The following is a 14,399-nucleotide window of genomic DNA, read 5'->3' as shown; positions in this document are numbered from 1 at the left end:
CACCTATAGTTGTTTTAATGTCTGTGTCATTTTGGTCTTTTGTGGATAGTTGTCTCATTGGCAATCGTACCACATCTTCTTTTTTATATTATATACAATATATAAAAACAGCTAAAAATCTCAAGTGACAAATACTTATGGCCGCATTCTGTACATGTTTAACCCTGATACTTCTATTACTAGACCTTAAGACATTTTTGTATACCTAACAGAATTAGGGGGGGGGGGTTAATGGTAAACAAATTGTGATTGATAAAGATGAATCCTTCGTTTGCCTCCTACTGTAGGGTTTATCATTTACAAATTAGGCCAATTATATCATATTCTCAAGAAAATAAAGAAGTCAATCAAACCCCAGACCTTAATAGAGGGGTGGACAGGGGTAAGGAGACAGGGGAATGAGGGATCAGGGAAAAGGGGGTATCTTTGAAATATATTTTGTCTTGGGGCAAGGAGATGGAAGAATTGAAGTAAAAAGGAGGGGGGGGGGGGGGGTTAGAGTAAAATGGGAAGAGAAATATAGTTGGGGTCAAGGAATAGAAACTGTCCCGATGGAAGTTATGGGGTACCCCACATACATATGACCCTAGTCCGAGATTTCTCTGACGTCCAACGGCTGTTTTGTCAGACAAGCTGGGGCTAATCTCTGACTAATATGAACCTAACTTGGCTACGAAATAAGTTATTAAAAATGATGATTAAAAAAGACTTATTCATTGACACTAACCATTGCTAACGGTAGCGTAAAAATGACAGTAGATGTCATCCCTTCCTCTTCGGCCGTTTGCACACGGATATTTTGCAAAACTGGCCAGACATGTTTACAACTTGTCTGTAAAAGGTAAAATAAACACATAAATAAGATACCAGCTATAACGATCTATAATATTAAACATGGAACAGAAATTGAGCCCGTGCAAGGTTTCAGCCGCAGTGATTTTCAACAGTAGCGAGTATTTTGAGACAACCCCCAAGTTTGTATTTTTCGTTATACTGATAACATTTGGCTGCCTAATATATCGAAATCTATGTTTTCTTATGTAATAACTCTACCTTCATCGTTGTATATTCGCCACAATGTCTGTTATGCATGTACATGGTCGTATTCATCAATATAGTATGCTGCTCGGCAATGGCGACCTTGAAATTCCTCTGGTCCGATAATGGCGCCAAATTAGAGGGAAGCAACTCGCGCCAGACAAAATTACCGTATTTCACCAAAATAATCAAAATTTCACTTTTTGATAAGAAACAGTAATACGATAACCACATTTATATTCAGCAATCGTTTATTGATATAATTACAAACATTATTTTATTAAAGCCATCAATAAAGAATTCACAATTAAGTAATTAATGGAGTGCAATGAAATCAGACCTTATGGGGTAGAGGGGTTAAACAAAAGCTCGTAACTTTTTTAAAAGCCTGGTGACCCCCATTTTATTTTACCTTAAAATGTTCGAAAAGTTCATAGCTTTGACATATCTGTTTTTAAAAAAAATCTACCGGGGAAATTTTACGAAAAATCGATTAAACCAATATTTTTTGCCTTAAACTAAAATTAGAAAATGCAAAATTTAGACATTAATCTGAAAATAAAAGGATTTTTAAGTCAAAAACAACCAAGGGAAAGGTTTACATTTCAAATTCTAATGTTTTTTCACATAAAAATCATACTGACTTGGTTTTAAAAGTCTTTGAATTTGATGTAACGGTTATTGTTGGAAGGGTGGGCATGTTTGGAAATAGGGTCAAAATCGCACATTTCGCTTCAATTTGAGGAGAAAACGAGCCTGGTGACCCCCTTTTTTCTTTGCATTTTTGGATTCAGCATAAAAAAATCTACAGAATATGTGAAAATAAAAAAATTCTACCGGGGGTCACTATTGGGGTGAGCCACCTTAAGCAATTATTTAATTTATTAGATTAATGAATCAACATTTTTAATTATTTACAAACCCACATTACAATTAGTTTATATCGACATACCCACATTACAATTAGTTTATATCGACAAACCCACATTACAATTAGTTTATATCGACATACCCACATTACAATTAGTTTATATCGATTTACCCACATTTATATTTGTTAATACTTTTAATTTCATACCCATATTTGAACTTATAAACTATTTATTGACCCACATTTTATATTACATAATTGTTACATGCCCAACTTTTAATTTTGTTGCAATAAGTGTACTACAGTAACTTGAAACAACAGTAAATTACATAAGGAGAAATAAAGATCAAGTTGTATCGTGTATATTGGTCATGATTTGTAAAATTCAGAATTGTCAGGAACAGATAAAACACAATTCGAAATGTACAGAATATTTCAAGCCATAATAAGAAAAATAAGAATGTCTAAATTTGGCGAGAAATTTCAAGACAGTTTTCAACTGTAAAGAATTTGTCAAGACATGTTGAGACCATATTCAGAATGTTGAGAAATTGTCGAGTAAATTACATACAACCTTCTACATGTTCTAAACCAGCCTTTGTCAAAAGAAATTAAGACACACGTCATACTTTTGGAGAATGACGAGTAATTATACGTGCAAATCAAGAAATTGAAATTGAAAAATCAAGTCTATAACCAAAATGTATACATTTTTTGATATTATACATAATACAACAACAAAATGAAACATTACGAATGTGTTGAAAGCGGTATTTAATTAAAATGTTGAATGAAATCAAATACATGATCAAAATTGGCATTAAAACCTTTCTTGAGGCATACATTGCTTGATAATTAGTTGAAGAACTAAGTTATAACATATTGCACACATATAAATAACAAATATGTAAATTAAAATCTTGTAGAGCGTTCGAGACGCATAAAATGTAATTATTTTTTTATTATTTTTTTTAGGAATATATTATTTCTTCACATGCTTCAGATATTCAAACAACGACAATATACGTCTTTGCTTCATCTATTCTTAACACCTTACACAATAAATGTATTCTTCAAACACAGACAAATTGCCGAGGGAATACAGGATAAAAGAGAGACGAAATATACAAAATGGATATCCAAACTCGAAAAAAGACTTACGATACTATGTCAGAAAAACAAAAATCGATAGTAAAACAAATAGTATACACAACACAACATAGAATTCTAGATACTGATCAACATGGAAAAAACGAAAAAAAACAGGATTAGTTTCAAAGACCCAGTATCATTTTTTGCATTACAATTATAACGTATGGAACATATTTTTAACATAATACAAATTACTCAAGTAGCTTGCTAAAAAAAGTCACATAAAACGGATAGTATTTTTTTTTATCAAAGGGCAAATTCAAATGCCTAAACACAGGTACAAAAGTGTTGAACTTCATTATGTCTACGTAATATGAATTTGGTTTTATATAAGACAAAATTAAAGTTTATAACAAGTAACCAAATTCAAATACTTGGCTAACATCAGGGTTTAGTTCTCATTTGATACAGTATTGAAATATATACATCATGTCATTAAATATTAATTATGTTATCAAGTGTTATTAAACTTTTGACTTCTGTCAAACCATGACTAATAACCAATCATGGTACGTTTAAAAAGTCTAATAACACCTAATAACATAATTAATATTTAATGACATATACATGATGTATATATTTCAAAATAACTGAATATTTGACATTGTATGTGAATGCTAATTATTGAAACAATCATTTGGTATTCAAAAACGAATCAGGTAAAGAATATCTTTTTTTGATAAGATCAATTTCACAAGTTATAAATACGCTTCATTTAATTTGTTTATGTTTATTTTAAAAAAATCTTGCAAATTATGCTAATCATTGACAAATCTCATTATATCACATGCTATACGTGTACTGGTAAATGTAATATTGTTCATAATTGTAGTATTCCTCTTACTTTGAACACATTGTCAAGTGTTAATTAACATATTCGGCTTTTTTTCCTTAGGTTGAGATTATTGATCAAACAGCATGTTTTAAAATTGAGACAATCATTGTAGACAATTGATGGATTCACTACCATTTTAAGTCATTTTCGGTATAAGAGAGGCGAAAGCTACCCGAGGGACACTCAAAGTCATAAGTCGAAAATAAAGTGAAAACGCCATGGTTAAAATAGAAAAAGACAAACAGACAGACAATATTTACAGTAAACACAACATAGAAAACTAAAGACCGAACAACACGAGCACCTTAAATAACCTGATGGCGAATGCAGGAGGTACGGAAGGGTAATCAGATACTGCTGCACTTGTATTAACAGTCATGTGGCAACCGTCGCTATGAGATATTCATATCACTTTAAAGTATGTACAAAATAATAACAGAAAAGACATATACTATACAAATGACAAATGCTGCATTACAAGCTATCGATATAATATAGGCACATACATTTGTACATTATGTTTCGGGGTTTAACTTGATATCTGGCACCAGACTCTCTATTTAAATTTGGACAGTGGTGAAACGTTACAACATAAGAACAAACTATAAAATCAGTTGAACTGGACTTAACTTTCAGATAGATACATAGCAGAATAAATTCAAATAAAAAACAGGCGTGGCAGTCTATCTATAAATCTAAACAACAAAATAATAAAAATGTATAATTTCAAAGTACTTGAAGTAACTGACAGCTAGTTTAAACCAAATAACCACTTTGAAATAAATAATTCATATAAGATTTAATTGTCATTAAGGAAAACTCAATCATCAAATGGGTTAATTGAAAAGGTGTGACTAAAGGTCTGAAACAAAACATGACCTTGCGCAATTCCAAGATACATTACCTACAGATTGTAGAGGTATTTTTGTGAATTTGTATATATATCAATTGCAATTATAGTTGGTTTGATTTTAATTTAATTAAAAAAAAATCAGTATTTGTACGGCAACCAATTAAAACAATATTCAAAGATCTGTTAACACTGTTGAAATGGTAACTTTTTTAAACAAGACTATTAAAACGGTAGTAGAATAATTGGTAGCATCCAATCATTTTCTTCAGGAAAAAATGGCCACTTCCATAGGAACCTTTACTGCTCTATTGATGTGTTTTGCATTGATAAAGAGTACACAAGCAGGTAAGTCAATATACTAATTAACTTAAAAAAGACATTTTTCGTGATGCTATTATTTCAAAGGTTTAGTACGCAGTTTAATAGTACCAAACGCCCTACTCAACGGAAATCGATAATATAACCTTGGATTATTCCCCTAATTCGAGTTGTGACGATTGATATTCGTACATTTTCTGCCAAACTTTGTAAATGGTATTTCTTAACACCTGTTTTTTTCTCTATGTTTGTACACAACGTTTTTGAATTTAAACCGGTGACGTTGTGTTTATTTTGATTGTATTTAAATGCACTTGAGTATTCTGTGCCGTTTATAAATACATCATATTAAATATTTTACTTTACTTTGCGTCAAAATAAAAATGAGACTGCTGTTCGTTAAATTTGATCGCGAAAATAATGATTGTGTTAGCCTTCGTGAAAAAGAAAGAAAATAGTTATATATATATATATATATCCTTAAAAGTCAATATTCAAAATCTTTATCACTGTATATATGTAATATACTTCATGATATTATCTGTTATGATCTTGCACTGTAACAAAACCTACTGCAATAGTATATTCATCACACAAAGATGCATACATGTTCTGGAAAAGATAGCTTTTAATCAAGGTTAGCAAACCTTTGGTAATGATATACTAAATCCTGTTAGGGGATGTACATGTTGTAGATCATTTGCTTTTAATCCAGTAATTGAGTCATGACTCTAACTCTAAATATCTAATAATGCATTCATTAGACATTTCGGAAGAGAGTTTAGAACTGAACCATACCTTGTGAAATTCGACTTAACAAAAAAGTGATTTTTTTTATGGAAAACATGTAGTTCTTTTATACCCAATGAGTTAAGTCGACCACTATGTGATGCCTAGACCGGTAAAAATGTTCACACCTTGTGTATCATAACAAGGCTTCAAAAAAGGAAATTGGAATAGTGTGTATAAATTTGGATGTGATTCAAGTTGCTGCAGTTAGTCCAAATTAAAATGATTGTTATGTAAATACATTTACGTGTACCTGTATTTGCATATTTCCGGTATCATACATGCAGCGATGATATAATTATTTTAATATAAGCAATGACCGAGATATATAATTGTACACTTTGCAAATTCCGAACTTCAAATTATTCACTTCCAATAGAAAAGTAGAAATTGTATAATATTGACAGAAATGAAAGACAGTGTTTTATAAGCCAGAATGGAGATGTCGAAGACGAATATCACTATATGTTTGTTAGTCCGGCTTTAGAAGATGAAAGGAATGATTTATGAATAAGTCGACATGATGACCTTCTGCTGTTGTCTGCTCTATGGTCGGGTTGTTGTCGCTTTGACACATTCCCCATTATTGATTTGTAAATAAGTCGACATGATGGCCTTCTGCTGTTGTCTGCTCTATGGTCGGGTTGTTGTCGCTTTGACACATTCCCCATTTCCTTTCTCTATTTTATGATGTTTTAAAATTCAACACACTGTTAAACTAAACAAAAAAATAAAGACACTCCGACAGCTTTGCTATTTCATATGATGTATCAATAGTTAAATTACTCCATCTTCACAACTATACTTTCAACATATTTAAACACTAAAACATTTCTTTAAACAAATCTTATTACTTCATTTTTGTGGATATATTTTCATATTTCTATATTCTTATCTTTTCGTTTATTTTATTTTATTTATTTTATGATATCACATCTAATATCATGTATGCATGTTTTTAACTTCTCTGTAACCTTTGTACTTGCATGGTTTAATTTAATGGTAAAAAATCGATCAATATATCTGTTTATTTACCATATAATATTGATTTGTTTAAATTTTGAAGATTTGTGTGGAAATGTAATTTATAGTCCAGCTTACAAAACCTGCTGTAATGGTGTATTAAGTCATGAATGGAAGGGTTCGTGCTGTGGAACAGTAGCGTACGATCGAGCTTACAAAACCTGCTGCGATGGTGTATTAAGTCATGAATGGAAGGGTTCATGCTGTGGAACAGTAGCGTACGATCGAGCTTACAAAACCTGCTGCAATGGTGTTTTAAATCAAGAATGGGGGAGTTCGTGCTGTGGCACAGTAGCTTATGATCGAGCTTACAACAAATGCTGCAATGGTGTTTTAAATCAAGAATGGGGGAGTTCGTGCTGTGGCACAGTAGCTTATGATCGAGCTTACAACAAATGCTGCAATGGTGTTTTAAATCGTACATGGGAGCGTTCATGCTGTGGAACTGTAGCATATAATCCAGCTTTTAAACGATGTTGCAATGGCGTGTTATGCTAGGCAAGACTCCCTATATTTTAGTTATTTTGTCTGCAAGTGTAAGGTTCAACCAGTATAGATTTTGGAGATTTTTTTTCTAAATAGGTAGACGATATATTGTTTTTAGTGAAAACCTAAAAACTCAAGATGATATTTATATTTTATTATCTTATTATTGTATTTTATAAGAAGTAGGCATGAGAGAATACTTTTTATGTTACGCTACAACATAAATGTCATTAATATATGGGTGTCACGACAGGAGAAATTTATGTCGAAATCGTCTGTAGCTCCTGAGATCTTCATTTCGTTTTTAGTAGTGTTGTTGTGTAATCTTTAGGAGGAATATGAGAGTGTTTTGTAGACGATTGATTTGTATTTACTCTTTTAACAAGGAAGATTTGAAGGGAATGTGATTTTGTTTTATAGTATTATTGGAAAATTTCTATGATTTGAGTGGTCATTCGATCTTCTGAGTTGTGCATGTTAAACACTGTACTGCAAAAATGGTCTGTTTCCAAATGGTAAATGTCATTCTTTACCTCTTCATATATGTTATTATAATCAATGATATTTCAATAGAAATCTTCTAATAACATTTTCTGGTAGTATCAACATGTTTCTGGCTTTGGAAATATATATCAGTGAACAAAAATATATCTGTATATGTTTGTGTGAGGATTTGATAAAATTGAGGATGAAAACGGGGAATTTTTCTAAAATACAACAACGCGACCACAGGGCAGAAAACAGCACAATGCCATAAGTAGGTCTTCAACTCAGCCAGAAGGTCCGGCACCTAGGTGCGAACTTCATCTAGCCCAAAATATATGTGCACTAGGTCAGTGAAAATGGGTACCAAACTCAACTCCGAAACATATAAATGAACGAAACCTTAAAAAAAGACTAAAATAGACTAACAGAGTCCAGAGGATCCTGACTGGAAAGGTGCAAGAATAAGTCGGGGTTAAACATGTTTTTTTTTATATCTCAACCGTCCCCCTATACCACTGGCCAATGCATGTTGACATGTCAAAGATTATCTTGGGGTGAGAGACATACAACAAGCACAATACCCGTATGATTAATGATGAGTCAACTATCTACCTGAGTTCAAATGGGGTGGATGTAAGCAATTATTTACTACCGTACGGCCCGAAACACCAAAACCCTGTACTTTGCTTTGCTATAACAGGTCCTGACAAGACAAATGTGATACCATTAAAACGAAAAAACTAACGGCATAATTCATAACAAAAGAATTTTCGAAATACAAAAAATGAAAACATAAACCTAAGACAACCATTTAACTACATGCTTTTGACTTAGGTTATGCACGTACAGGATGCAGATGCATAGGGTTAAATTTAGGTCAGTTGTGTAAGATTAAAATATAATAACAAATGAAAACGTTAGTTGCAGTTAGCTTCACTCAACAGATCGGTATTTATCAAGTCAATCATTTTTCAAGAAAAAACAAAAAATATTGGTATATCTTATCTATTTATTTCAACTTCAGTACTCAAAGTTGTTTCAGTATATACCAAGGACAAGAGATAATCCCAAATGAGCAATCATTTTTATTCTGCTGTACAATCTTTATCAGTCCTGAAGTTATAGATAAAATTTTAGCTTGAATCAATTAGTAACTTAAAGGAGAGCTAAAATTTTAGCTGGTTCCTTTTCAGACCAAAAGCTAAAATTTAGGTTCCAAAAAGATAAAATTTTAGCTTTGCAGAAAATTGATAAAATTTTAGCAAACATAAAAAGATAAAATTTTAGCATTATTGACAAAACATAATATTTCAAAGAAAGATAAAATTTTAGCATACAGTTACACGTATTATAACATTGAGGACGATATTAAGGCTCTTAATCTTAAGATTAATTGATTGTTGGTAGCCTAATGTTCAGTGGCAAATAGTTCATGCATTTTCAGGACAAGAACAAATTAACAGACAAAAAGTAGGTCCTGTAATTATGGTAATAGGACTTGACGGGGATGAAATTTGGACTACCACTGGCGGATAAATTAGTATTTGATAGGGTCAGAAATTTGTCCTCTGGTCTGTTCGTTATTTTCTCATTACAAATAAATGTGTCTATCCAAACACACCTCATTATTTTGATATTGAAGCAGACTAATCAGAACTCAAAAACTCATTTTTTTCAGATTCAAGCAAAAGATTTTGTATAATGGCCTTTGACTCATCCAAAAGATACAGAACACCATCAAACACTTTAAAAAAAAAACCTCAATAAACCATGAATACGTTTCAGCCTTAATATTGTATGATAATGAAGCGGCTACTATTAAAACAAAATATTATGAAACCAGATGTTATACTATTCGGCAGTAACATACCATAAATATGAAGACATTTGCAAATTGGTTGATGTAGACTGGCACCAAGAAGGGATATGTATTTGATTCAGATACACACATAACGTTAGCTAGCTAAGTAACATATATGTCGAAGGGTAAACTGTGTTTGTTTGGTTATTTGTTTCATTTGTGAAATCACATTTCATTATTTTGATATCAGTTATATACAAACTGATCCTATTGTGAATATGCAGAACAAACTTCATGACGTCATGAATGAAACTGTATGACAAAAGATAGCCGTAAAAAAATTGTAGAATGGTAATTTATGAATAGAACTAAATTTTTGAGTTTTTATGATGAGTTTGATTTTCTTAGTATTCTGAAATGTTTACACAAAGGTCGTTTTGTTGGTCATTTTCATTGTTTTCGAAGAAAAATAAAAACACTGTTTCCACATATTCTATTACATTACAGTATGATTTATCTGATTCATTTCTGGTCCTTTTCATACATCTCTGTAAAGATAAACAAGAGTGCAGTACTTGTCAATGTCATTGCAAACTAATGAAGGTTAAGATTAATATTACTATTCGTACGAAATGCATGTAACATTCCACAATGTTGTTGGATGTCCATTTCTGATGATTTTTTTAACCAATCATTGAGCGTGAGTTTAGTGCAAAGTTCTGAAAATATAACTATAAATAAAGTATAACAAATTACAGAACTCCTAGACATATTCAAAATGGTCAACTCCATAAAAACTCGTCATCAGTCAAAAATCAAATGTTGTCAGTCAAAAATCAAATGTTGTCAGTCAAAAATCAAATGTTGTCAGTCAAAAATCAAAAGTTGTCAGTCAAAAATTAAATGTTATCAATAACAGAACGAGTGATAACCAACCGTCATATTTCTGCCTCGTTACAGGCATTTTCAGAAGAAAATTGGGGGTTAAACCCGTTTTTAAAGCTACAAGCTTACCCTCCAATTTTAATGAATAATTTAAAAATTGGTTGTTTCTGTAATGAATCATTTAGGAATAAATGCAGTGAGTTCTTCTTAGCTCGTTAATTCGTTTATGCAACCCCCCCCCCCCCCGACAAACTGAAATTGCTGGATCCGCCACGGAGTGTGTTTCATGATAAAAGGCATATTAATTTACATCGAAACAGTTATGCGAAAACAAAACAATCAAAACCATTGGTAAATTTTAAAATGAATAGATATCTCAAAACATAATGAACGCAAAATTACGATAATACTTAGAGAACTTTCTGGAAAGTACACGAGCAACTTATGAAAAAATACAGGTTGGATTGTACCATTCTGTATTCACTCTAGAAACACAAACTATTTGCACTTGAGAAAATTTAAATTTGTTCGACATCACCTATATTCATAGTAATACTGTATACAAACCATCTTTAGCTACACCTTTTTTTTCTTGCGCGAGTGAACTGATGTCTTTTTGACGATTACCTAAAATTGAGAATGGAAATGGGGAATGTGACAAAAAGACAACAACACAACAATTCTTTCAATGTTAAGAACGTATATATGCTCTCACCAACCAAGGTCTAAAATTAACCTAGAAATGGTTGTTCGTACAATTATCATATTATATAAAATTGAGAATGGAAATGGGGAATGTGTCAAAGAGACAACAACCCGACCATAGGAAGACAACAGCAGAAGGTCACCAACAGGTCTTTAATGCAGCGAGAAATTCCCTTACCCGGAGGCGTCCTTCAGCTGGCCCATAAACAAATATATATACTAGTTCAGTGATAATGAACGCCATACCAAACTCCAAATCATACACACAAGAAACTAAAATTAAAAATAATACAAGACTAACAAAGGCCAGAGGCTCCTGACTTGGGACAGGCGCAAACAAAGGTTAAACATGGCTATGTGATTTCAACCCTCCCCGTTACCTCTAGACAATGCAGAAAAGTAAACACATAACAATAGGCACATTTAAATTCAGTTAAAGAGAAGTCCGAGTCTGATGTCAGAAGATGTAACAAAAAAAAAAAAAAAAAAAATTCCAATAATACATGAATAACATCAGACTACTAGCAGTTAACTGACATGCCAGCTCCAGACTTGACTTCATCATATGAATATCAGACACAATTCTTCCCGTGAGGGGTTTAGTATCATACCATCATAACATATATGAGAAGAACATGACTCGTGTCATGCCAACAACTGTTTTTTTTATAAATGTGTTTAGTTCCGATGTAAAGACCCTAAAAGTGAATCAATATTAACGCCAAAATATGCAATCTTTAATGACCTGACAACAGTTTCGTAACTATATCCCTTCTTAATAAGTCTATTTAAAGGTTTTAAAGAACATTTTACTATTAACAATAACCACAATAAACCTATTTCTCGTATCAAACATAAACTAAAAGAACTAGCCAAGGAATATGTTTTTGTCCCGGCCGATAAAGCTGCTAATAATATTATTATCGTTTGACGTAAATTTTACATTGAGGTTCTGAAAAAGGAAATCACCAATTCACCAACATTCCAACTGACTCCATTTTCAGAAAACGAAATCTGTAACAAACATAAACTTTTAGCCACCGCTTTACAAGCAGAGCCAAATACAATGAAAGTCCCAACTATGTATTGGTTTCCGAAGCTACACAAAACCTCTTACAAATATAGATTTATTTCGTCTTCAAGCCATTGTTCAACTACTAAATTGTCTATTATTCTTACCAGCACACTTAGTACAATTAAAAACCTGATAATAAATTGTTCAAATAAGGCCTTCGAAAATAGTGGAATAAATTACTTTTGGAGTGTCAAGAACTCGTTGGAAGTACTTGATAAATTGCATGCTTATATTGGTGATTTTGAATCTGTTCAAAGTTTTGATTTTTCTACCCTGTATACCACATTGCCTCACATTTTCATTAAGAAAAAAATCACACACCTAATTAAATGGGCATTCAAAAAATCAGAATGTGAATATATATGTTCAAACTCTTTTAGGTCATTTTTTAGTAGCAATAAACAAAAAAAACTATGTTAATTGGACATGCTTTGATACTATATATGCCGTTGAATTTTTACTAGATAACATTTTTGTTCGCTTTGGGGATTCCGTATATCGTCAGATTATCGGAATTCCAATGGGGACTAACTGTGCACCACTTATTGCAGACCTGTTTTTGTATTGTTATGAGTTACAATTTATGACAAAAATAAGCAAAGACCCATCGAAACAACATCTGATAAACAAATTGAATAATACTTTTAGATATTTGGATGATATTTTGGCTCTCAATAATGACGACTTCAGTATGTATATTAATGAAATTTATCCTGTTGAACTTACTTTAAATAAAGCTAATACTAACAATGACCACTGCCCTTTTCTCGATCTTGATATCTATATCACTAATGGAAAGCTGAATACTAAAATTTATGATAAAAGGGATGATTTTTCATTTCCTATCGTTAATTATCCGTTTTTAGATGGTGACGTTCCCTTGTCACCATCTTACGGTGTTTATATATCTCAACTTGTACGATTCGCTCGTGTATGTAATAATGTTTTAGATTTTAACGAGAGAAATTTATGTATTACTGAAAAATTATTACACCAGGGTTTTCGATATCACAAACTAGTCAAAACATTTACTAAATTTTATCATCGGTATAAAGACATCATTCGTAAATATAGCTCAACATGCAGACTTCTAATACGTTCAGGTATTTCACATCCAATTTTTTATGGAAATATTCTTTATAAAGCACAAAGGTGTCAGTATTCACCTCAGAAACTTACAAAACCTTTGAATAGACTTATTAAGAAGGGATATAATTACGATACTGTTGTCAAGTCATTAAAGATTGCATATTTTGGCGTTAATATTGAGTCACTGATAAGGTCTTTGCATCGGAAGTAAACACATTTATTCTAACAACAGTTGTTGGCATGGCACGGGTTATGTTCTTCTCATATATGTTATGATGATATGATACTAAACCCCTAACGGGAAGGATTGTGCCTGATGTTCATATGATGAAATCATAATCTTTCAGTCAGTTTAATTGAAGTCTGGAGCTGGCATGTCAGTTAACTGCTAGTAGTCTGTTGTTATTTATGTATTATTGTCATTTTGTTTATTTTCTTTGGTTACATCTTCTGACATCAGACTCGGACTTCTCTTGAACTGAATTTTAATGTGCGTATTGTTATACGTTTACTTTTCTACATTGGTTAGAGGTATAGGGGGAGGGTTGAGATCTCACAAACATGTTTAACCCCGCCGTATTTTTGCGCCTGTCCCAAGTCAGGAGCCTCTGGCCTTTGTTAGTCTTGTATTATTTTAATTTTAGTTTCTTGTTTACAATTTGGAAATTAGTATGGCGTTCATTATCACTGGACTAGTATATATTTGTTTGGGGGCCAGCTGAGGGACGCCTCCGGGTGCGGGAATTTCTCGCTACATTGAAGACCTGTTGGTGACCCTCTGCTGTTTTTTTTTTATTTGGTCGGGTTGTTGTCTCTTTTACACATTCCCCATTTCCATTCTCGATTTTATTTTTATTTGTTAGCTTCCGAGGTGAATACTGACATTTTTGTGCTTTATAAATACCCGAACGTATAAGAATTCTGCATGTTGAGCTATATTTACGAATGATGTCCTTATACCGATGATTAAATTTAGTAAATGTTTTGACTAGT

The 14,399-nt window shown here is 32.2% G+C and overlaps 1 long non-coding RNA gene across 1 annotated transcript; it reads left to right on the top strand.

Moving 5' to 3' along the window:
- Positions 1-5,003: 5,003 nt before the first annotated feature.
- LOC143046590 (uncharacterized) lies at positions 5,004-7,878 on the top strand. Its single transcript, XR_012969170.1, has 2 exons — positions 5,004-5,094; positions 6,923-7,878. It is a non-coding gene; the product is annotated as an uncharacterized LOC143046590 (long non-coding RNA).
- The last annotated feature ends 6,521 nt before the right edge of the window (positions 7,879-14,399 follow it).

This window comes from Mytilus galloprovincialis, chromosome 9, assembly GCF_965363235.1.
Source record: "Mytilus galloprovincialis chromosome 9, xbMytGall1.hap1.1, whole genome shotgun sequence".
Lineage (NCBI taxonomy): Eukaryota > Metazoa > Mollusca > Bivalvia > Mytilida > Mytilidae > Mytilus > Mytilus galloprovincialis.
The sequence above is the reverse complement of the archived record's forward strand: the minus strand, read 5'-3'. Positions and strand labels throughout refer to the sequence as shown.